Source organism: Giraffa tippelskirchi, chromosome 8 (genome assembly GCF_054371585.1).
Source record: "Giraffa tippelskirchi isolate mGirTip1 chromosome 8, T2T-mGirTip1v1.2.pri, whole genome shotgun sequence".
In the NCBI taxonomy this organism is placed as follows: Eukaryota; Metazoa; Chordata; class Mammalia; order Artiodactyla; family Giraffidae; genus Giraffa; species Giraffa tippelskirchi.
Genome location: NC_137282.1, coordinates 96,802,103 through 96,827,669, shown reverse-complemented (window position 1 = coordinate 96,827,669; position 25,567 = coordinate 96,802,103). Strand labels below are relative to the sequence as shown.

General features: G+C 40.3%; 1 long non-coding RNA gene across 1 annotated transcript in view; it reads right to left on the bottom strand.

Moving 5' to 3' along the window:
- LOC145516587 (uncharacterized) overlaps positions 1-25,567 on the bottom strand; it is a 588,280-nt gene that overhangs the window by 561,714 nt on the left and 999 nt on the right. The window contains exons 2-3 of the long non-coding RNA XR_014061525.1: positions 18,143-18,296; positions 15,378-15,486 (exon numbers count right to left, since the gene is read on the bottom strand). This is a non-coding gene — a long non-coding RNA (uncharacterized LOC145516587). The remainder of the gene's footprint in view (positions 1-15,377; positions 15,487-18,142; positions 18,297-25,567) is intronic.

Sequence of the window (25,567 nt, the reverse complement as noted above, 5' to 3'; positions counted from 1 at the left end):
AAGCAGATTTTTTAAAGTGGTGTTTATCATCTCTTGGGTTTGTTTTGCTTACCCTCTCAGCTTTCTAACCTCCAAGCTCATTTCCAAATTGTCATTCCCCAGACTTCTCTGTAGTAGTCAGGACTCTAGTAATCACAGAATACAAATATTCAATACAAACCAGCTTAAGCAAAAAGAGACTATATATATAGGAACTGAGAAACTGAATATATAAATGGACAATGGTCAGATCATGTGTCAAAAGAGAACTCTGGTCCACAGCCTCTGTAGCAACCAACTCAGGAAGTCAAACCACAGCCTCTGCAGCAATCAGCTCAGAACAAACTTGGTCAATATCTTCCAACTTCCCTAATTTCTTGAATGTGCTTTCAACTTAGGACCAACCAGAGAAAATCAGCTATCTCTCCTAACCAATCAAATAGGATGCCCCGCTTCTCATTAGCCTGCTCCCAGTTTCCCTAAGCCAACAATCTCTATAGTAGGGCACGCATGAAGCCTTTCCAATTTCCACTGTAAAGCCTTCCCACTCCTCTGCCTGCCGTGACTCACTACCAAATACAAACACTGGTGGCTGACTTCTTTGCCATAAGCAAGCTCTGAATACATAGCCTTTGCTTGTCCTCACTTGGGTGGTCTTTGTTTTTCTTACACCTTGAAAGCTGTGGGAGCATGGCTGGATCCGCAGTTCAGGTGATGTGCCCCTAACTCTTTCTCCCCACCCCCATTGCCTACTGTACCCTTCCTCTGGGTGTCAGCACTCTTCTCCTCTCCAGGGTGAGGATTCTTCCATACAGGTAGGCAAAGGACCAGGCTTATATGGTACAACTTAGGAACCAGAGCAGAAAAAGATCTTTACTTCCTCAGTTCCTCTTATCGGTGATGTCATCAACCACCATTGTCACTGCGGCCAGCCGACCTCCTCCAGTCTGAATCCTGGCCTCAGCAGGGTAGCAGCAATGCTGCACAAAGCTCCAGCTACTGGTGAGCCTGTTCCTTCTCCAGCCCCAACATCACTCACCTGTCCCCTACAAACTGCCCCACAGAAGGCTCTGGTCAAGGTCACCAATGACCTCAATTTTCCGAATCCAGTGGTCCATCTATTTACACTCCTCACATTATCCAAATTGACTGTCCACTTTAACCTAGGAAATTACCACAACTAATCCCACAGCTAATTATCTTGTTTATTACTTAAGAAACTAAAAGCAATCAATAGCAGACTGCCTCATTTTCCTATCACTAACTACCAACCTGGCTTCATCTGTACCATGTACTCAGCCTTATCTCAGTGACAGAAGATGAACTTTCCCCAATTCTATCCAAAAACCAAACCCTCCACTTGACAATCAGGCCCTCCCATCTTACCTTCTCAAAGTCTTTACTATTAGAGTTAGTCCCTCCCTGTCCTAATCTTCAAGTTTTCCTTTTCTATAGGATCATTCCCACCAGTGTATATGCATGCTGTAATATTTCTTTTTTTTTTTTAAGGCAAAACAAATCAAAAATCTTCGCTTAATCCACATCCCTCCTCTAATTACTGCTCCATTTCTCTCTTCCTCCAAATGATTACTTATGCTTCCTTTTCTTCACCCCTTTCCTCTTCCAACCCACTCTACTGCAGCTTTTAGTCACCACCTCTTCACCAAAACTATTCTTGTCGAAATTGATGACCTTCACCTTGCCAAATTCAACCTCAGTGCAGTCCTAGTTTACAGAACCTCAGCATCATGTACACAGTCCCTCCTTACTTCTTCACTTTCTTCATCTTTATTCCATAACATTCATCATCTCAAGGTTTCTCCCTAGTTCAGAACCTTTGCCTCATCTCCCTCATCTTGTAGTGCTGGATGATGCCCTAGGACTCCTTGTCTGTCCCTCCCTCCAAATAATGGAGACTCACTCCCTAGGTGAGGGATATGGGTCATGTGCAAAATCCCATGACCCACAGGGGAAGAGTTTCCCAAATGAAGAGAGTGTTATTGCCAGAAGGGAGGTGAGAAAGCCTGCCAGATAAGCCAAAGCAATTGTTCCCACAGCCCCCTACATAACCCAGCCCTCAACCACCCTTGCCATGCAGCAGAGGACTTTGCCTCCAGCTACATGAGAAAATCAATGTGTTAATTTTCCCTACCCTGCACTAATCTTTATCTCTTTTCCTCCAGTTCAAAGCTACCTCTCCACTTGTTCCCTTGGTCCTGTTCTTTCATTGAGATCTTTCCATTAGCCTCTACCCAACAAATCCTCACCATCCTAAAAATGTTCTAGCTCCTGCTTGTGTTTCTCCTCCTCTTCTTAGTCAAGCTGCTTAGAGGTACAATTCACTATCCACACTTACTTCCCATTGTCCCCTCAATGTCACAGCCACCTTGCTCCTGTCCCCACTGCCCTTCTCTGTAAACTCACCTTCTCTGACCCACACCATTTTGGCATTACTATGTGCTCTTCTCTGTACACAGCATGTAAAGTGATCTGAAACCAACAGAATAACTGAATTCTCAAAACAATAGGCCAATGCTGCCCTAAAGTTAAGCCTGGAATAGAATAGCAGAGAAAAATGGTTTTAATTTTCTCATATTTTAGCTTAGAAATATGTATACATAAACATTAAATTTTGATTAATTTTATGATAAATATCCCTGGTAAAAAATAATCAACTAAAAATAACTGACAAAGTAAAAAATGTTCATGGAAAACTTCTGACAGAATTTTTTTGTTAAAAAAAATACTGATTGAAGAATTAATTGCTACTTTGTTGCAACTAAAAATTGTCCTGTGAAAAATAATCAAAAGCATATGAAACTAGCCACAACTAAAATTTCACATGGTAAAAATTTCAAGAATTAAATTTGACAGACAAATCAACAATCCTTGCCTAAATTTGGGTCTTTAATATTTTAAACAGGCAAATTGGGCTTGGTTGACATAATGACTACAAAATAAAACAATGAAAAAACTGCAAACTGGTAAACTGTCTTTGTAAATTTCCCATGAAAAAGAATTTCTCCAAAGGAAAATAATTTTGATAAAATAATAATGAAAATGGAAAATAATGGATTATTTTAACAATTCTGAATATAAAATTGATTAAGGCATTGAATCGGCTGCTTTATAGAATTAGCTCCATAATTTTGTCAGGAATATGCTGTCAGGAAATTTTACCAAAGTGAGGATAATGTTATTTAAAATATTACTTTCACAAAGAATGAACATCCACAGAATCAAGTTAGCAGGGTACTTTCAATTCAGGTAGAGTTTCTTCATCTACCACACTAGTTTGACCATTTGCATACTTTATTTATTTTTTGGCAATTACCACCTTGGACTGAAACTACAAACAGAAAGTGATTTAGTTTACACTATATTGGGCAAAGTAGTCTTATCCATCTTTGCATCCACAGTGACTAATATAAAGCCTAGTCTTTGTAAATGTCCAATGGTTGTCTAACAAAAATGAATTCAGTAAGTCAATATCTGAGGAGAGCATTTTTCAAATTTACTGTACCTCAGCCTTAAGGATGTTAGCATATCCCTGAGATTCTCTCGGTTTCCCATTTGTTTGCCACCTCATGGTTGGTAAGTGTCTGCTGTAGTTGCAGACATCACACTCAAGTTCAAGGCAAGAATAAAGGAACCACCTTGAACTGTTTCTTTTATAGCAAAAGCATTCCAAGAAGTTGTCCCATAGACTTTCAAGGAGGTCCCACTGGCTAGAACTGTGTATAGGATCATCCCTAAATGAAAGAGAAAATGCTATCTTCTCTTGCCCCCTGGTGAAAAGCGTAAAAAAGACTGAGAATGACTGTGGTTCAGCCAAACAACATAAGCCATATCGTGATCCTCAGCAATTCTTCAACTACCCTGTTCTCCGAAGAATAATAACAATAATAATAATAAAAATAGCAATAACTTTATATAGCACTAACCATGTGCCAAGGATTATTCTAAATGCTTAAACACCTATTAATTTATTTAATCCTTACAGTAACTCTTTGGGATTCTATTATCACTATTTTATAGATGAAGAAACTGAGGCATAGATAGGGTCAGCAGCTTATCCAAAGTCACTCAAAGAGTAAGTAAGAGCATCAAACACAAAATTTGACTTCAAAGTCCATGCTCTTCACCCAAACACTCTGTGGATTCAAAAATAAACTCATGGTGAGTGAGTCCCTAAGTAAGTAGCCACTGTCCTAGGCAGCTGCTAGCAATCTTTACTGCACTGTAACAATGTCACCTAGTAAAACGGACTTTCAAACACCTACCTTTATCTTTCAACCTCTCTTTGAAATGCAGCCCCAGCATGAGGTAACTTTTTTAATACGCATTAAAATTCAAAACTTGTCCTACTGCCTGGTTTATTTTGGGTCTGTTATCTTTCATCATACACATTGGCACATGAACCCCATCCACATTGCAGGCATGACAGGAAAGTCTTGCAAATGAGGTCCCAAGACAACAGTAGCCATGTCCTTATTACAGACCTGTCTTCCAAAATGGGGGACATATTCAAATTCTCAGTAACACTGAGCCCCTGAGTCCTCACTAATGACTGAGACTATTTCTTCTAACTAGGATATGTTCAGGAAGTTCATACGCCCCAAGATAAATTTTCCTTGGAGCTGCACATATGGCAATGAAAAGAAAACAAGGCCAAATGATAAAAATAAGATTTGCCTCCTTCAGAGAGCCTAAAAACTTTTCTCTCCCCTAATCAGAGCCAAGTGATATTATATCTGAATTATTTCTTTGTCATGGGAATTTTAATATGAAGAACCAGGAATTAATGCCATTACTTTCAATTGTGAAGGATTTGCTATGTATTTTCAAATTAAAAATAACTTTTTTCTTATAACAGAAGCCATATATATATGGATATATATATATGCATTGAAGAAAATTTAACACAAAAAGTAAGAGAGAAAAATTTTAAAATCCACAATCAGAGCATTCATAGAAAAACATCATTAATATCTTGGTATATGATATATATGATATTCCCACATCTATATGGGAATATATTATGTATACATATATATATTTCCAACAACACAACTCTACACATGGACATCATCAAATGGTCAAGATTGAAATCAGATTTATTATATGCTTTGCAGCCAAAGATGGAGATGTTCTATAGAGTAAGCAAAAAACAAGACCTAGAGCTGACTGTGGCTCAGATCATCAGCTCATTATTGCTAAATTCAGGCTTAAATTGAAGAAAGTAGAGAAAATCACTAGGTCATTCATGTATGACTAAATCAAATGCTTTATGATTATTCAGTGGAGGTGATGAATAGATTCAAGGGGTTAGATCTGGTCAACAGAATGCCTGAAGATCTACACACAGAGGTTCATAAAATTGTACAGGAGGAGGCAGTGACCAAAACCATCCCAAAGAAAAAGAAATGCAAGAAGGCAAAATGGTTGTCTGAGAAGGCTTTACAAATAGCTGAGGAAAGAAGAGAAGTGAAAAGCAAGGGATAAAGGGAAAGATATACCTAACTGAATGCAGAGTTCCAGAGAATAGCAAGGAGAGATAAGAAGACCTTCTTAAATGAACAATGCAAAGAAGTAGAGGAAAACAGAATGGAAAAGACTCTAGATCTCTTCAAGAAAACTGGAGAGATCAAGGGAACATTTGATGCAAGAATGGGCACAACCAAGGACAGAAACAGTATGGGCCTAACAGAAGCAGAAAAGATTAAGAAGAGATGGCAAGAATACACAGAAGAACTATACAGAAAGGTCTTGATGGCTTGGATAACCATGATGGTGTGCTCACTTACTTAGAGACAGAAATCCTGGAGTGTGAAGTCAAGTGGGCCTTAGGGAGACTTACTGCAAACAAAGCTAATGGAGGTGATGGAATTTCAGCTGAGCTATTTCAAATCCTAAAAGATGATGCTGTTAAAGTACTGTACTCAATATGCCAGCAAATTTGGAAAACTCATCAGTGACCACAGTACTGGAAAAGGTCTTTCCTTTCTGATCCTAAAGAAAGGCAATGCCAAAGAATGTTCAAACTACCAGATAATTGCACTCATTTCACATACTAAAAAGGTCATGCTCAAAACCCTTCAAGCTAGGCTTCAGCAGTATGTGAACTGAGAACTTTCATATGAACAAGGTGAGTTTAGAAAAGGTAGAGGAATCAGAGATCAAATCACCAACATTAGTTGGATCATAGAGAAAGCAAAGGAATTCCAGAAAAATGTCTACTACTTCATTGACTACACTAAAGCCTTCGACTGTGTGGATCACAACAAACTGTGGAAAGTTCTTAAAGAGATGAGAATACCAGACTGCCTTACCTTTCTCCTGAGAAACCTGTATTTGGGTCAAGAAGCAACAGTTAAAACCTTACATGCAATAACTAACTGATCCCAAATTGGGAAAGGAGTACATCAAGGTTATGTATTGTCACCCTATTTATTTAACTTACATGCAGAGTACATCATGCAAAATGCCAGGCTGGATGAATCCCAAACTGGAATTAAGACTGCTTGGAGAAATATCAACAACCTCAGATATGCAGGTGATACCACTCTCATGGTAGAAAATTAACAGGAACTAAAGAACCTCTTGATGAGGGTGAAAGAGGAGAGTGAAAAAGTTGGCTTAAAATTCAACATTCAAAACACTAAGATCTTGGCATCCAGTCCCATCACTTCATGACAAATAGAAGGGAAAAAAGTGAAAGCAATGACAGATTTTATTTTCTTGGGTTCCAAAATCACTGCTAAAGGTGACTGCAGCCATGAAATTAAAGATGCTTGCTCCTTAGAAGGAAAGGGATTACAAACCTAGACAGTGTATTAAAAACCAAAAGCTACATTGCCAAGCACTAAAGAATTGATGCTTTTGAACTGTGGTGCTGAAGAAGACTCTTAAGAGTCCCTTGGACTTCAAGGAGATCAAGCCAGTCAATCCTAAAGGAAATCAATGCTGAATATTCACTGGAAGGACTGATGCTGAAACTGAAGCTCCAGTACTTTGGCCACCTGATGCAAACAGCCAACTCATTAGGGAAGACCCTGATGCTGGGAAAGATTGAAGGCAAAAGGAGAAGAGCACAGCAGAGGATGAGATGTTTAGATGGCATCACCAACTCAATGGACATAAATTTGAGCAAGCTCTGGGAGATTGTGAAGGACAGGGAAGCCTGGCATGCTGCAGTCCCTGGGGTTACAAAAAGTCAGACATGGCTTAGTGACTGAACAACAGTAACAACGTATACATATATATAATAAATCTCAGGCGGTTTCCTATTAGGATCCATATTAACAACTAATGTAATTAGATAGGGTTAGTTCTCAGCTTCTAGGCAGTATCATTGGATAATCAGCCTGGGGAAGTATGATGGGGTAGAACTGGTGGCAGATTTGTAGCAGGAAGCTGATAAGAGCAGAAGGAGATAAAGGTACTGAATTGCAGGCAAGGATCCTTAATCAGAGGCCGGCCCCTCAGAGGCGAGGCCAGTTCCATTTGTGCCCCCCAAGAACCAGCGACACTTGCCATAGTGGTAGTATCAGGGACATGGACCACATCAGGAATTCCATCTGATAAGCAGATGGGTAACAGAAAGGGACCAAGCCCTGAGACATGGTAGCACTAAGGCACCAATGGACTGTTGTCAACCTTCTCAGACACAAAGCAGGGGTACCTCCCCAGCAAGACCAGGAATAGAGTAGGGTGAGAGTAACTCGGAGACCCAGACAAGGATAAGGCAGCATCAGGACAAAGAATGACTTTCCGGTTTCTGGTTTTGTGCAGCTGGATATTCTGGTGCCTTTTACTGAGAAAGGGAAACCAGAAGAGAACAGGCTGGAAGGGGAAGTAGCAAGCTTGCCTTTGCACATGTGAGCCTGGGTGCCCTCTGGGAGACTCAGACAACAGTGCTGAGAGGGCAGTTAAATAATGGGTGGATCTGTGTGTTCATGAACAGTTCTCTGGCCAAGGGAGACCACGTTCAAGAGGCAAGAATTGCCCTGCCTTGGGACTGGGTTGAGTGGTCCCCACTTATACTGTAGCTCAAGTCCAAGGATATGCCTCTGTATCCAGGGATGTTAGTAATGATAGTGGTAAATGCCATGATTCCATATTTAGCATTAATATTACAACAACTGGAATTTATCAAGTATCTATTATGTGTTAGGTATATGGATTATCTCATTTAGTCCAGACACAATCCTCTAAGGTGTGAACCATCAACGTTATTCTCTCCATTTTAGAAAGGAACCCGAGTCAGAGGATTTAAGCAGTACAAAGTCACAGATTTTAAGCACAGAAGCAGGACCCAACCCAAATGTGTCAGACCTCCAGAGCTGAGCTTTTACACACTGACAACAACCTGCTAGTAATAAACTCGCAGGAGGGACTGGTAGTCTGGGCTCGGGGCAGAGTTCAGCCCAGCACAGGGGGACTTGCACCATCTGAGTGAGAAAGGCAGTTGGGGGAAGCCAGAGCTGGGAACTTAGCAACAGTGACACCCTTGGGATGGGGGACATTTGGGCAGATTAGTTAGGCCTTTCGTTGCTGCTAGTATTATCTTGAAACAAATTCCTCCATTTTAGCACACTTGGGATAATGTGGAGATACATAGGCAGAGCCTAATGATTAAGCTAAAATGAGTGTCTCCCTAAATCAGTGGTTATTAAATTTTATATGCTTAAGACTCCATAGGGAGGTTGTTAAAATTCTGATGCTACAATCCCACCTCTAGAGACTGTGATTCAGTAGTTCTGAGCTCAGTGTTTTTACAAGCACCAGGTGATCTGGTCTGGATGGTATTTAGATCATACCTTGAGAACCTTCTGGAAAAGCTTTCTCTTCTTGGACTTTTGTCAAAAACAGTTCCAGTGTCCCTGATAATTCTCATGAAGTCTTATCTATCTATGCAGAGGAAGGAAGTTTGCAATGACATGCAGCAAAACTTACAGGAGGTGGTAGCCACATCTCAGAACCTTTCACACTGCCTGTGTCCCCGCTCACAGTAAAATAGCACAAGGACCCTCTTCTCTACCACAAGGACCCTTCTCGATAGAGCAAAAAGATTTCTGGCATCCACTGACAGGTTAAAAATACTCAGAAATGATCAATTGTATTTGGGGACATTTTTTCATTGACTCAAGAGAGAGAAATCTCAATTGATGATTTCAGTTGTTCAGTGGAATAACCAGTTCTCTGACCCTAGAGACGCAGTGCCCAGAAACCAGACTTCTGAGTGTCAATTAAATGACAGGCCCTCTTCCTGGTGGGTAGCGATGAGACAATTTGGGAAGGATGACAGGTACACAGTCCTTCGATAGTTCTCAGGTGAACACACGACTGCATGGTACGTCGACTGCCAGGTTTCTCTTTTGCTATTTGTCTGTGGTTTTCCCCAGCTGGCATATATCGATTCTTTTTTTTTCTTTTTTTTCTTTGGCATATCATCACATAAGGTTGCAGAGAAGGCAATGGCACCCCACTCCAGTACTCTTGCCTGGAAAATCCCATGGACGGAGGAGCCTGGTGGGCTGCCGTCTATGGGGTCGCACAGAGTCGGACACAACTGAAGCGACTTTGCAGCAGCAGCAGCACATAAAGTTGAAAACTATGTGCCTGAAAACACAGGCAACTTTATTTCATCTTTGTAACATGAATACCTATCCTAGTAGGTTCAAATACAAATTATGTCTCCCAGTCTGCCCCCCAACAAAAGTGAAAGGTACAAACAGACCAAACATACGAGGGCATTCAAAACTGTAAAGAAATACGATGAAAGCACTGGCTTTAATTCTCCCAATGAAGCTGCTGCTGCTGCTGCTGCTAAGTCACTTCAGTCGTGCCCGACTCTTAGCGACCCCATTGACTGCAGCCTACCAGGCTCCTCCGTCCATGGGGTTTTCCAGGCAAGAGTACTGGAGTGGGTTGCCATCACCTTCTCCGCCCAATGAAGCAGCCAGTGCCAATGCTCCCTTACTTGGCTAGCCAGAACACAAGGTCTTATACATAGTGCTGCTCAATGATTCTCAAACCTTTAGATTGCAAAAGGAGTCAGCATCTAGAAACTTCTATAGCAATTTGACAATGACATGCCACTGAGGTGCACAATTAGTGGACTCATCTCCTTGAACAAGCTATGGATCAGTCTGGGTATGGAGCTCACCTAGTGAATTTCAGGTGGGTTGAGATACACATCAGCACACGTATGTGAAGGATCAGAAAAAACCAACTCGGTCCTGTGTCTCAGAGGGTTTGATACTAGGACACATAACACCTAGTGACACCGTAGAATAGTGAGGCTTCGTCAGGGCACCTAACTCTAGTCTCGGAATGTAAGGGCCCAAATTTCCACTATACCAGGTGGCTTTCTCCAGCTGCCATTTCTCAAGTCCCATTTAAATGATTTTATGTTCCAGAAACAGTGTTGAATACTTACAAGAAAGCTTGCACAACCCTGGTTTGAAGACTATGGGTGAAGATAGGAAATGGCCTTAAGAACCAGAAAGCAAATTCCTGAACCTCAAGCACAATCTTAGGCAGGACAAGGAACCGACCCAGGACAGAAAGCAAAAGCAGACCAAGTTTAAGTGACAACTTTCACACCAGAAGTAAGCCAGAAGTGAAAAGGGCAAGCTATCCAAACATGCCTGCATCCTTGATGGAGTCATTCCCAGGAGCTATTCAACTTGTGAGAATTCTTTTCTTCACACTCACAAAAGGGTTCAGAATGTGAGGCTTGGGGTCAGTCTTTGAATCCCAGCTCCAGCATTTACTCTATGTGTGCCCTTGGGCAAATGACTTAACCCTGCTGAGACTCAGTTTTCTCAGCTATAAAAATGGATGATAATAATACCTTTATCACAGTACTGTTATGATTAAAAGAAATATTACATTAAAAGTTATTAGAAGAGTAATTCACATTTAGTGAATCTTTTAATACTACTTAACATTATTATGCAGAGTACCTCATGAGAAACGCTGGGCTGGAAGAAGCACAAGCTGGAATCAAGATTGCTGGGAAAAATATCAGTAACCTCAGATATGCAGATGACACCACCCATATGACAGAAAGTGAGGAGGAACTGAAGAGCCTCTTGATGAAAGTGAAAGAGGAGAGTGAGAAAGTTGGCTTAAGGCTCAATATTCAGAAAACTAAGATCATGGCACCTGGTCCCATCACTTCATGGGAAATAAATGGGGAAACAGTGGAAAAACTGTCAGACTTTATTTTTTTGGGCTCCAAAATCACTGCAGATGGTGATTGCAGCCATGAAATTAAAAGACGTTTACTCCTTGGAAGGAAAGTTATGACCAACCTTGATAGCATATTAAAAAGCAGAGACATTACTTTGCCAACAAAGGTCCGTCTTGTCAAGGCTATGGTTTTTCCAGTAGTCATGTATGGATGTGAGAGTTGGACTATAAAGAAAGCTGAGCACCAAAGAATTGATGCTTTTGAACTGTGGTGTTGAGGAAGACTCTTGAGAGTCCCTTGGACTGCAAGGAGATCCAACCTGTCCATCCTAAAGGAGATCAGTCCTGGGTGTTCATTGGAAGGACTGATGTTGAAGCTGAAACTCCAATACTTTGGCCACCTCATGCGAAGAGTTGACTCATTGGAAAAGACCCTGATGCTGGGAAGGATTGAAGGCAGGAGGAAAAGGGGATGACAGAGGATGAGATGGCTGGATGGCATCACCGACTCGATGAACTTGAGTTTGGGTAAACTCCAGGAGTTGGTGATGGACAGGGAGGCCTGGCGTGCTGCAATTCATGGGGACGCAAAGAGTCGGACACGACTGAGCGACTGAACTGAACTGAACTGGACCATTATTATTATAATCATTTAAGAAAAAAACTTCATTTTAAAGAAGGAAGAACTTTTTAAAAATGCCTGTCTCAATTACTTTCAAGACCTGAAGTACAAAGCAATTGTCTTTTATATTTGAAAAGCTAAAATGTATCATTTAGACCCTCAAAAGGCAACCTACATAGATCATCTATATTTCTCATAAAACCACAAGTGAGATCAATTACTAACTTCTCCAAGCTCACTTCTCTATGATGTTTCTTATTGCCTATTTTTTAAGTCCCTGGAGGAAGGGAGAAGATATATGTTTATACTTACAAATGCACAGAATATTACCAAAGGAGCACATGGAAAACAGGGAATGGTGAGTGTATCCAGTAAAGATCAATACATTGCTGAAGAGTGTGAAAGAGGGAGGAAGAATTATTTTCCACTCTATATCCTTTTGAATCTTTTCTAATTTAAAACCATAGACACATTTAATAATTTAAAATTCATTTAATTTTTTAAAAAAGAATGCTCAGGATGATTTGGTGTAATGTGAAAAATACTAGACAAGGATCCAAGAGATCCGGATTCTATCACTTATGTACTATGAGATCATGGCGAGACACTTTATATCTTCTTGGATTTCACAGTTGTAAAATAAAGAAAATAATGCCTCCCAAACCACCTCATTGGGTTTACATGAGGGTCAAGTAAGATTACAGAGGCAAAGCTGTTTTCCAGAGGACAAAGCATTACACAAATGTAAGATATCCTTATTGTTATTGGAATCCATCCTCCTCACAGAAGGACACAGAACACAGAAGATGGGAAAGTTTGGCTTAGAGAATCAAGGAGTCATCTATTAGCAGAGTAAATGGTGGCCCTCTTCAGGTCAAACCTCTCTCTATAACATGTTTCACTTCCCACTCCTCAATCCCCTTACCGAGGACAACAATATCCTAGAGATGTGACAGGAAGAGCTAAGAGCAGGAAGCCAGCAAACAAGAGTCCATTGTGGAGTTGACCATCCATAGGGACCTCACCCAATAGTTTAACTTTTTGGATCTTAGACCTCTAGAGTTTGAGAACATCTATTCACTGGGGATGCCTCAACATCTTGGCATTAATGACAACACTTTGACCTAAGATCTTCCCAGTAGCTCAGACGGTAAAGAATCTGCCTGCAATGAAGAAGACCCAGGTTCGATCCCTGGGTCGGAAAGATCCCCTGGAGAAGGAAATGGCAATCCACTCCAGTATTCTTGCCTGGAGAATCCCATGGACAGAGGAGGCTGGCTGGCCACAGTCCATGGGGTCGCAAAGAGTTGGACACGACTGAGCAACTAACACTACTACTACTACTTTGACCTAAACATCACCTCCCCAATGTCCTACCTCAGTAGATGAGATGAACTCCAAATGGAGAAACGTGCCATGTGCCAATCAGAGGTCTACCTGACCTCTCCAACCACCAAAGGAGGTTGGGCAAACAAGAGGAATTCCTCATCACAGATGGCCCTGTCATTAGTTAGGACAACCTAAGATGTCAGAGAGAAAAACACCAACCAGGGAGCAGTTTTTGAACAATCTAAGGACTTCCCACTTCTAGCACTGGAGCTGAACACTGTGGGCAGCCACCCTCAGCTCCACCTAACAGCCCTCTTAAGTCTCTCAAAAGTTATTACAAGACATTTCTAAACCATCATCTGAGAGGCTCTCCTTCTAAAAATCCACATATAACAGCACTGTAAGAAGCTATTTCACTTTTACAAGCTTTGCCTTGTCAGAGTAAACCAATACTTACTAAGCATTTATTGGGTTTCAGACTCTTTCAGACATGTAATCTTGCTTATCCATTGAAACCTACCCAAAAAAGCCTCAATTAACCCTGTTTTACAGTTAAGAAACCTGAGGTTCTGAGAGTCCTAACACAATCTGTTCATAAATGTCCAGCTAAGTTCTGAATCCAGGTCCCCAAATACTAGATCCAGAGCTCCTTCTCCTTATTCTGATGCCTCCAAATTAAACTGACCACAGAGTACTCTCCAATACTGAAACATTGTAAGTAAAATGTTTAGCTAAACCATAGAAAGAGCTAAATTTAAAGCAAAATTCAGACTGTAAATCAGATCATTCAAGTTAAGGCATAAGTTTAAAATATATAAAGGCCAGAGGCAGCGTGGGCAATGTTTAAACTTCACCTGAATTCTGTCACATCAGTGCTAGAGGAGATTGTGGCCCCTCTTTGGACCACTGCACACTGTTGCGCAGGTTGTGCACTGCGTAATAAGCATGGATGCTGCCCCCTAGAGGTGTCAGTGTACATCCTCAGCAACCGTCCACAGCAGTTTACTTTCTCTTGGATATCACTTGCAATTGTGACTACAAAACATTAAAATGTAATCCTGTTTGGAAAGATGAACTCCCCAAATTCCAAATCCAGGAAGTTTAATTATTATTTAAAGGCACAGTGTGAAAAAGAAAACCAAAAAAAATTAGATTTTAACACTAATTTTAAGTCTGGAGATTATCTACAATTTTCTATTCAGAAAAGAGTTGGAGGAGCCAAAGAACACAAGATGTGGAAATGATCACATCACTGTTTTATTCAGATGAACACAAAAGCCAACACACCACTTTCCAAATAAATCATCCTCCTTGTCCCAGTCCTAGAGCTCCAAACCCCCCGAAATCAAGCCCTCTTATTTATCGGAACCATGGGATATGCAAAAGAGATCAGGGAGTTATATCATTATTGTCAGATCTTTGCATTTATCTCCTGAAATTCAGGGCTGAGGAACTGAACCAGAGCAATCCCAATTTCTCACTTTCTATTGTTGTAGAGGATACTATCTCCCATGAAGATTACAGGAAATATCTAGACTGGAACCATCAGGGTTCTGTGGGCAAGCAGATGGCACACTTGTAATAAGATTCTGTAAGGAATATTTACTTACAAAGCTACAGGTATAAGGGGAACCACAGGGACAATGCAGTAACATAAGGCTTATTAGTAGCCAAGGTGTTACCAACTAGGCCTAACGAGGAGAAAAAGAAGTTACTAGAACCTAGAAAGAGAGAATGTATACAGGCCGTATCTTGAGAAGAGCTGTGACTCATGGATGGATGGATACAGCAATCCAAGCAACCTAACAGCAGGGAACCTGGGAACGAATGCTGGACCTCATCCATCCCTCTCCTCTGATCTGCTGGGACTCCTTACTGAACAGACACAACTGGAAGCCAGGAGACAGAGATACCCTTTGTGTGAACCACATGGTTGCTGTTCAGTCACTAAGCTGTGTCTGGCTCTTTGAGACCCCATGGACTATAGCACACCAGCTCTTCTGTCCTCCACTATCTCCCAGAGTTTGCTCAGATTCATGTCTATTCAGTCAGTGATGCTATCTAACCATCTCAACCTGTGTTGCCCCCCTTCTCCTCCTGCGCTCAATCTTTCCCAGCATCAGGGTTTTTTCCAATGAGTTGGCTCTTCACATCAAGTGGCCAAAGTCCTGGAGCTTCAGCTTCAGCTTCATCATCAGCACTTCCAATAAATATTCAAGATTGATTTCCTTTAGGATTGACTGACCTGATCTCTTTGAGGGACTCTCAAGAGTCTTCTCCAGCACCACTATTCAAAAGCAGCAATTCTTTGGCAGCCTTCTTTATGATCCAACTCTCATATCCATACATGACTACTGAAAGAAACATAGCATTGACTATAAGAACCTTTGTTGGCAAAGTGATGTCTCTGCTTTTTAATGTGCCATGGGATCCATATAGATCAGCTTCTCAGAGCAGAGCCAGGTCAGGGTTGAGGGAGGGAGAAAATGGGGAAGAGAGATAAAGGGAGGTGGTAGGAACCAGATGACTAAAGAAGGAAGTCTGGCACAGCACCTGAACTATTTTTAGAATAAATGTACATTAATAATGTCTCCATCCATTTCTGACTCTGTTTTTCTCCTTCATGCACATGGCCCATTGACAGACTTCTAGACTTTCCTCAATATGTTTTTTTGATCTTGAGGACAGAGATCTAAAGTCATATTCACAAATACAATCCACACTTCAGCCATTTATCCATTAGCACATAGCCCCTGGGAAGATCATATTTGAAAAGGGTATTACCTTTAGATAATAAAGATCATGTTTATTTTTATTGTGGGAAAAGGTATGTTTAAGTCCTTTCAACTCTCCTTGAAGAAAGTGCTATAAATTACTCCCTCCAGCTTGCCCATTAGGGCCATGAGACACTTTGATCTTGGCCATTGGGAGTTTGATGGAAAATAGTGACATTGCTTGGGTCACATGTTCCTATTTCATTAAACTTTTATTTGACTGCAACCTGATTTCTTCCTGGAATCACATTTTAAGCCCTCTCCTCAGTTATTCCACCAAAACTTGGAGGTAAAATGTCCGATTACCTCAGCTAAGGAGAACTATCTGCCCAGGCAGCAATCCCCTCTCCATTCCACTCCAGGCCACTCAGGGAGCCCTTGGGTCCCTCTAGAGCAGGGGTCCACTATCTTGGGATCTGATACCTGATGGTCTGAGGTGGAGCTGATGAAATAATAATAAAGTACACAATAAATGTAATGCACTTCAATCATCCTGAAATCAACCCTCCCCTTCCCAGGTTTTGGGAAATTTGTGTTCCATGAAACCAGTTGCTAGTGCCAAAAAGGTTAGGAACCACTGCTCTAGAGGCTCCATACCTCATCAAGCCTCAAAATCAAAACCTTTATATTATGTGGGCCCAGAGGAAGGGGAAAGTTGAGGAACACATCCTTCACCGGCCTGGGGATGAATGCTATCCCTTTATTTGTTTCTCTGTAAACTTGACAGAGAGGTAGGATTAAGGTCAATAAATGAACTGGCAATCTGGAAACAGCACTCTAGAAAATACCGTGTTTCACTGAATCTGAGATGTCTAAGAATTTGTAGGCCACATCACTATTTTATGAATCACTGAGAAAGAAAGAGTACTACCAAGCAGTGACACCAACTCCCTGCTTCTCTGAAACTGACTTATTCTAGAGGCCTTGAGAACTCCTTCTACCCTAAGCTACATCACTTGCTCTGTTCAGGCAATTCTTTCGCACACATTTCAGTAACACATGTAACACAGCTCCAGCTACTTATGGGCTCTTTGTTTCTTACATCCCATAAAACCCTTGAAAACTAAGGAATTGCAGCCATTCTGCCAAGATGAATATTTGCTTCACCAACATCAAAATTATGCCTCATTGCTCTGTTTTGTGCCTTTGTGTACACAATTACTTGGTTCCAGAGCTGAATCATTATGTAAACTTTCTGAAAATATTTTAAACAGCACTAAGTAGTACCAACAATGAGCATAACTCAATGAAAATGAGGACTCTGTGACCAGCAATGACCAAGTTCATACCTCCCCAGGAAACAGAAACCACTGCCTGGCTGGTGGCAAAAGTAAAACCCACCATTTATAAATCATCTTAATTTTGGAGATGCTGAAACACATGTGGGAAATGGGGGGGCACATCTTAGAATCATTGAAATATGATATATGTTTCAATATAACTATGTTTTACTGGCTAGTACTGTATAGTAAGGGTACCTTTTGAAACATTTGACCTTAGAAGGTATGTGGGTTGGGTTCCAGCAGAAAATAGATGGCATACATAAAAAGAGGTGATTAAACAAATTTCATGAAGATATTATTTTATCAAAGTATAAGTAGGGTTAAGGAAAAACAACAAGCATCTCTGGCTAGCAAAACTAGAAGACTGCTATAACCTTTGGGCCTCAGAATGTCATAGGAAAGGGTTTACGTGAACCCAGAGAAACCCTCAGTGTAGAAGGGGGTCATTCCAACAGGAGCCAAGGCCTTTGGTAGAAGAAGGCAGCTTCTTCCAGGCAACCAGACAGGCAGGGAGTAAAAAGAATAAATATCCTGACCCTCTGCCTGTCTGTCCTCCAGTATCCTGCCTTTGCCCATGCCACATCGGGGGTGGAGGTCACGCACAGAGCCATCCCCCCAGGGCAGAGGGCAGGGTAGACTTTGGAGTGGGGGTGAAAGAGAATACCCAACACTGAGAGTTCACCAGGAAGCCAACCAAAAAGCTTTAAAATGAGGGATTTTCTGGTTGCCTTATAACACTTTTATGACCAAGGTAGACATTTCATAGCTCCTAAAAGAAAATGATTATGAACAGAAAGGACCTGAGATTTTGAACTTGATTGCCCATTTGTCTGAGTGTTAGATCAGATCCAAATTCGTGTTCTGAAAAAAAATCTTATCTCTACCTCTAGCTGCTTCATCTGTATAAGATTGAGATAGGTAAATGGTAGCTAGACAAATATAGACAAACATACCAGTATTCTTGCCTGGAGAATCCCAGGGACAGAGGAGCCTGGTGGGCTGCCGTCTATGGGATCACACAGAGTCGGACACGACTGAAGCGATTTAGCAGCAGCAGCAGCAGCAGCAGGGTATCCTTGCCTTATCCCCACAGGCAGCACCAAGTGACTTGGATGAAAACAACCACAGTTAGAATGAGATGAGTTTAGTGGCTCAAAGAGCCAAATATTTTTTTTAAATTGAAGTATAGCTGGTTTAAAATGTTGTGTTAGCTTCTGGAGTAAAGCAAAGTGGTTTTTAAAGTGGTTTTTAAGATTCTTTTCCATTTTAGGTTATTTCTATATTAGATAATTACAAGATACTTAATATAATTTCCTGTGCTATTCAGTAGGTCCTTGTTTATCTATTTTTTTTAGCTTTTTTATTTTTTTTATTTATTTATTTTTGTTTTGTTTTATTTTTTATAAATTTATTTATTTTAGTTGGGGGCTAATTACTTTACAATATTGTAATACTTTTTGCCATACATTGACATGAATCAGCCATGGGTTTACATGTGTTCCCCTTCCTGGACCCCCCACCCACCTCCCTCCCCATCCCATCCCTCTGGGTCATCCCATTGCCCTGGCCCTGAGCCCTTGTCTCATGCATCGAACATGGAATGGTGTTCTGTTTCACATATGATAATATACATGTTTCAATGCTATTCTCCCAGAACGTCCCACCCTCACCTTCTCCCTCAGAGTCCATAAAGTTGTTCTATGCATCTGTGTCTCTTATTCTGTCTCGCATATAGGGTTATCGTTACCATCTTTCAAATTCCATATATATGCATTAGTATACTGTATTGGTGTTTTTCTTTCTGGCTTACTTCACTCTGTATAATGGGCTCCAGTTTCATCCATCTCAATAGAACCGATTCAAATGTATTTTTTTTTAATGGCTGAGTAATATTCCATTGTGTATATGTACCACAGCTTCCTTATCCATTCGTCTGCTGATGGACATCTAGGTTGCTTCCATGTCCTGGCTATTGTAAACAGTGCTGCGATGAACATTGGGGTACATGCGTCTCTTTCAATTCTGGTTTCCTCGGTGTATATGCCCAGCAGTGGGATTGCTGGGTCATATGGCAGTTCTATTCCCAGTTTTTTAAGGAATCTCCACACTGTTCTCCATAGTGGCTGTACTAGTTTGCATTCCCACCAACAGTGTAAGAGGGTTCCCTTTTCTCCACACCCTCTCCAGCATTTATTGCTTGTAGACTTTTGGATAGCAGCCATTCTGACTGGTGTGAAATGATACCTCATTGTGGTTTTGATTTGCATTTCTCTAATAATGAGTGATGTTGAGCATCTTTTCATGTGTTTGTTAGCCATCTGTATTTCTTCTTTGGAGAAATGTCTGTTTAGTTCTTTGGCCCATTTTGTGATTGGGTCGTTTATTTTTCTGGAATTCAGCTGCAGAAGTTGCTTGTATATTTTTGAGATTAATTGTTTGTCTGTTGCTTCGTTTGCTATTATTTTCTCCCATTCTGAAGGCTGTCTTTTCACCTTGCTTATAGTTTCCTTTGTTGTGCAAAAGCTTTTAATTTTAATTAGGTCCCATTTGTTTATTTTTGCTTTTATTTCCAATATTCTGGGAGGTGGGTCATGGAGGATCCTGCTGTGATTTATGTCAGAGAGTGTTTTGCCTATGTTTTCCTCTAGGAGTTTTATAGTTTCTGGTCTTACGTTTAGATCTTTAATCCATTTTGAGTTTATTTTTGTGTATGGTGTTAGGAAATGTTCTAGTTTCATTCTTTTACAAGTGGTTGACCAGTTTTCCCAGCACCACTTGTTAAAGAGATTGTCTTTTCTCCATTGTATATTTTTGCCTCCTTTGTCGAAGATAAGGTGTCCATATGCGCGTGGGTTTATCTCTGGGCTTTCTATTTTGTTCCATTGATCTATATTTCTATCTTTGTGCCAGTACCATACTGTCTTGATGACTGTGGCTTTGTAGTAGAGCCTGAAGTCAGGCAGGTTGATTCCTCCAGTTCCATTCTTCTTCCTCAAGATTGCTTTGGCTATTCGAGGTTTCTTATATTTCCATACAAATTGTGAGATGATTTGTTCTAGTTCTGTGAAAAATACCATTGGTAGCTTGATAGGGATTACATTGAATCTATAGATTGCTTTGGGTAGTATACTCATTTTCACTATATTAATTCTTCCAATCCATGAACACGGTATATTTCTCCATCTGTTTGTGTCCTCTTTGATTTCTTTCATCAGTGTTTTATAGTTTTCTATATATGTCTTTTGTTTCTTTAGGTAGATATATTCCTAAGTATTTTATTCTTTTTGTTGCAGTGGTGAATGGTATTGTTTCCTTAATTTCTCTTTCTGTTTTCTCATTATTGGAGTATAGGAATGCAAGGGATTTCTATGTGTTAATTTTATATCCTGCAACTTTACTATATTCATTGATTAACTCTAGTAATTTTCTAGTAGAGTCTTTAGGGTTTTCTATGTAGAGGATCATGTCATCTGCAAACAGTAAGAGTTTTACTTCTTCTTTTCCTATCTGTATTCCTTTTATTTCTTTTTCAGATCTGATTGCTGTGGCCAAAACTTCCAAAACTATGTTGCATAGTAGTGGTGAAAGTGGGCATCCTTGCCTTGTTCCTGACTTTAGGGGAAATGCTTTCAATTTTTCACCATTGAGGATAATGTTTGCTGTGGGTTTGTCATATATAGCTTTTATTATGTTGAGATATGTTCCTTCTATTCCTGCTTTCTGGAGGGTTTTTATCATAAATGGATGCTGAATTTTGTCAAAGGCTTTTTCTGCATCTATTGAGATAACCATATGGTTTTTTTCTTTCAATTTGTTAATGTGGTGTATTACATTGATCGATTTGCGGGTGTTAAAAAAACCTTGCATTCCTGGGATAAAGACCACTTGGTCATGATGTATGATCTTTTTAATATGATGTTGGATTCTGTTTGCTAGAATTTTATTGAGGATTTTTGCATCTATGTTCATCAGTGATATTGGCCTGTAGTTTTCCTTTTTTGTGACATCTTTGTCTGGTTTTGGAATTAGGGTTATGGTGGCCTCATAGAATGAGTTTGGAAGTTTACCATCTTCTGCAATTTTCCGGAAGAGTTTGAGTAGGATAGGTGTTAGCTCTTCTCTAAATTTTTGGTAGAATTCCGCTGTGAAGCCGTCTGGTCCTGGGCTTTTGTTTGCTGGAAGATTTCTGATTACAGTTTCGATTTCCGTGCTTGTGATGGGTCTGTTAAGATCTTCTATTTCTTCATGGTTCAGTTTTGGAAAGTTATACTTTTCTAAGAATTTGTCCATTTCTTCCAAGTTGTCCATTTTTTTGGCATATAGCTGTTGGTAGTAGTCTCTTATGATCCTTTGTATTTCTGTGGAGTCTGTTGTGATCTCTCCATTTTCATTTCTAATTTTGTTGATCTGATTCTTCTCCCTCTGTTTCTTGATGAGTCTGGCTAATGGCTTGTCAATTTTGTTTATCTTCTCGAAAAACCAGCTTTTAGTTTTGTTGATTTTTGCTATGGTCTCTTTTGTTTCTTTTGCATTTATTTCTGCCCTAATTTTTAAGATTTCTTTCCGTCTACTGACCCTGGGGTTCTTCATTTCTTCCTTCTCTAGTTGCTTTAGGCGTAGAGTTAGTTGATTTATTTGATTTTTTTCTTGTTTCTTGAGGTACGCCTGTATTGCTATGAACCTTCCCCTTAGTATTGCTTTTACAGTGTCCCATTGGTTTTGGGTTGTTGTGTTTTCATTTTCATTCGTTTCTATGCATAATTTGATTTCTTTTTTGATTTCTTCTGTGATTTGTTGGTTATTCAGAAGCGTGTTGTTTAGCCTCCATATGTTGGAATTTTTAATAGTTTTTCTCCTGTAATTGAGGTCTAATCTTACTGCATCGTGGTCAGAGAAGATGGCTGGGATGATTTCAATTTTTTTGAATTTACCAAGGCTAGATTTATGGCCCAGGATGTGATCTATCCTGGAGAAAGTTCCACGTGCACTTGAGAAAAAGGTAAAATTGATTGTTTTGGGGTGGAAAGTCCTGTAAATATCAATTAAATCTAATTTGTCTATTGTATCATTTAAAGTTTGTGTTTCCTTGTTAATTTTCTCTTTAGTTGATCTATCCATATGCGTGAGTGGAGTATTAAAGTCTCCCACTATTATTGTGTTATTGTTAATTTCCCCTTTCATACTTGTTAGTATTTGCCTTATATATTGTGGTGCTCCTATGTTGGGTGCATATATATTTATGATTGTTACGTCTTCTTCTTGGATTGATCCTTTGATCTTTATGTAGTGTCCTTCTTTGTCCCTTTTCACATCCTTTATTTTAAAGTCTATTTTATCTGAAATGAGTATTGCGACTCCTGCTTTCTTTTGGTCTCCGTTTGCATGAAATATGTTTTTCCATCCCTTCACTTTCAGCCTGTGTGTGTCCCTAGCTTTGAGGTGGGTCTCTTGTAGACAGCATATATGGGGGTCTTGTTTTTGTATCCATTCAGCAAGCCTTTGTCTTTTGGTTGGGGCATTCAACCCATTTACATTTAAGGTAATTATTGATAAGTATGATCCCGTTGCCATTTACTTTGTTGTTTTGAGTTCGTGTTGAAACATCCTTTCTGTGTTTCCTGTTTAGAGAAGATCCTTTAGCATTTGTTGGAGAGCTGGTTTGGTGGTGCTGAATTCCCTCAGCTCTTGCTTGTCTGTAAAGCTTTTGAATTCTCCTTCGTATCTGAATGAGATCCTTGCTGGGTACAGTAATCTGGGTTGTAGATTATTCTCTTTCATTACTTTAAGTATGTCCTGCCATTCCCTTCTAGCCTGAAGGGTTTCTATTGAAAGATCAGCTGTTATCCTTATGGGGATCCCCTTGTGTGTTATTTGTTGCTTTTCCCTTGCTGCTTTTAATATTTGTTCTTTGTGTTTGATCTTTGTTAATTTGATTAATATGTGTCTTGGGGTGTTTCACCTTGGGTTTATCCTGTTTGGTACTCTCTGGGTTTCTTGGACTTCTGTGACTATTTCTTTCCTCATTTTAGGGAAATTTTCAACTATTATCTCCTCGAGTATTTTTTCATGGCCTTTCCTTTTATCTTCTTCTTTTGGGACTCCTATGATTCGAATGTTGGGGCGTTTCATATTGTCCCAGAGGTCCCTGAGGTTTTCCTCATTTCTTTTGATTCTTTTTTCTTTTTTCCTCTCTGCTTCGTTTATTTCCATCATTCTATCTTCTACCTCACTTATCCTATCTTCTGCCTCCGTTATTCTACTGTTGGTTCCCTCCAGAGTGTCTTTTATCTCCTTTATTTCATTATTCATTCTATATTGACTCCTTTTTATTTCTTCTAAGTCCTTGATAAACATTTCTTGCATCTTCTCAATCCTTGTCTCCAGGCTATTTATCTGTAACTCCATTTTGCTTTCAAGATTTTGGATCATTTTTATTATCATTATTCTAAATTCTTTTTCAGATAGATTCCCTATCTCCTCCTCTTTTGTTTGGTTTGGTGGGCATTTCTCATTTTCCTTTACTTGCTGAGTATTTCTCTGCCTTTTCATCTTGTTTAGATTGCTGTGTTAGGCGTGGCCCTTCTGTATTCTGGTAGTGTGAAGTTCCTCTTTATTGTGGAGGTTCCTCACTGTGGTTGGGGTTGGACAGGTGGCTTGTCAAGGCTTCCTGGTTGGGGGAGCTTGTGTCGGTGTTCTGGTGGGTGGAGCTGGATTTCTGCTCTCTAGAGTGCAATGGAGTGACCAGTATTAATTTTTGAGATGTCTATGGATTTGCTGTGCCTCTGGGCAGCCTGTATATTGATGCTCAGGGCTATGTTCCTGCGTTGCTGGAGAATTTGCGTGGTATGTCTTGCTCTGGAACTTATTGGCTCTTGGGTGGAGCTTGGTTTCAGTGTATATGTGGAGGCTATTGGATGGTCTCTTATTGATTAATGTTTCCCCTGGCTTTCAGTCTTATTCTTGCAGTAGCCTCAAGACTTCTCCTTCCATACAGCATCAATAATAGAACTTTTAGGTTAATGGTGAAAAGATTCTCCACAGTGAGGGATACCCAGAAAGGTTTACTGAGTTACATGGAGAGATGAGGTGGGGGGGGTTGAGGTGACCAGGAGGGGAAGAGGGCAATTCAAATGTGGAGAGAGCAATCTAGCCAGTAAGCACTTCCCTCTGTGCTTTCCACAGTTTGGAACCCTCAGAGTGGTTCACAGAGATACATAGAGAGGGGGGAGGAAGGTAATAGAGGTGAGCATGAGTAGAAAGGGAGGAATCAAGAGGGGAGAGAGAGATCTGGGCAGTATCCTGTTCCTGAAGTGTTCTCCGGTACCCAGAACACCCTCAGAGATTCACAGAATTGGGTTGAGAAGAGAAGGAGGAGGGTGGGAGATAGAGGTTCCCTGGGGGAGAAGAAAGAGCATCAATAGGGGGAGAGAGTAATCAGGCCAGTGATCACACTCCTGAGTAAAAATGGGTCCTAAAGATTGGGTTCTTAAATGTACAAAATTGATATCAAATATGTAAAACAAAGATTAAAAATCTAGAGTAGAGGTTAGACTCTTATAAAACTTACAATATATAAATAAAAGAAAAAAGGAAACAGTGTAAAAAGAAAAAAAACCCAGTAAAACAGTAAAAAAAGAAACAGTAAAAAAAGTAAAACAGGAAAAAAACAGTAAAAAAAGAAAACACAAAAGGTATAAGATATATGTATGCAGTTTGCTTCAAAAATAGGGTGTTTTTTTTGCAAGTTAATAGTGGGATATGAAAATGAAAGTTAAAGGTGTAATAGAGGACTTGAAGAAAAAGGAAAGAAGAGAAAAAAATTTTTTTTAATTTAAAAAAAATATTAAAAAAAATAATAATAATAATAGTAAAATATATATATCCCGGACTTTCTCTGGAGCTGTTGTGAGCAGTGTGGGGTCTGCTCAGTTTCAGATAGATCTTTGTTCCTGCTTATACTTTTCAAGATCTATAGGTCCTTTTCAATGCAGTCGGTATTAACTACAGGGATTTTAATCTGATGGCCTGTCACTTCCAAAGAGCTTCCCTCTGTTTATTTGGCTTCTGTTTGGAGATCTCTTCAGGATCTAATTTCCGCCCTGCAACAAAGGGGTGGAGGTGGTCTCTTTAGGTTCGCTTGTTCAATCGTGCTGTGGGGAGGAAGGAACACTGCAAACCTGGCGTGTGTGTGGTGAGCTCGCAGTGTCTCGGCCGCACTGGGTTCGCCCCCGCTCACGGCGTGTGTGCTTTCCCCGTCTACCCTGCTCAGGCTTCAGGTTACTCCGCCGGGGAGTGGGCCGGGGAGTGGGCCCTGAGATGCGTGCACTTCCCAGGTCTAAGCCGCTCAGGTTCAGGCTCCCGGTTACTCCACAAAGGCG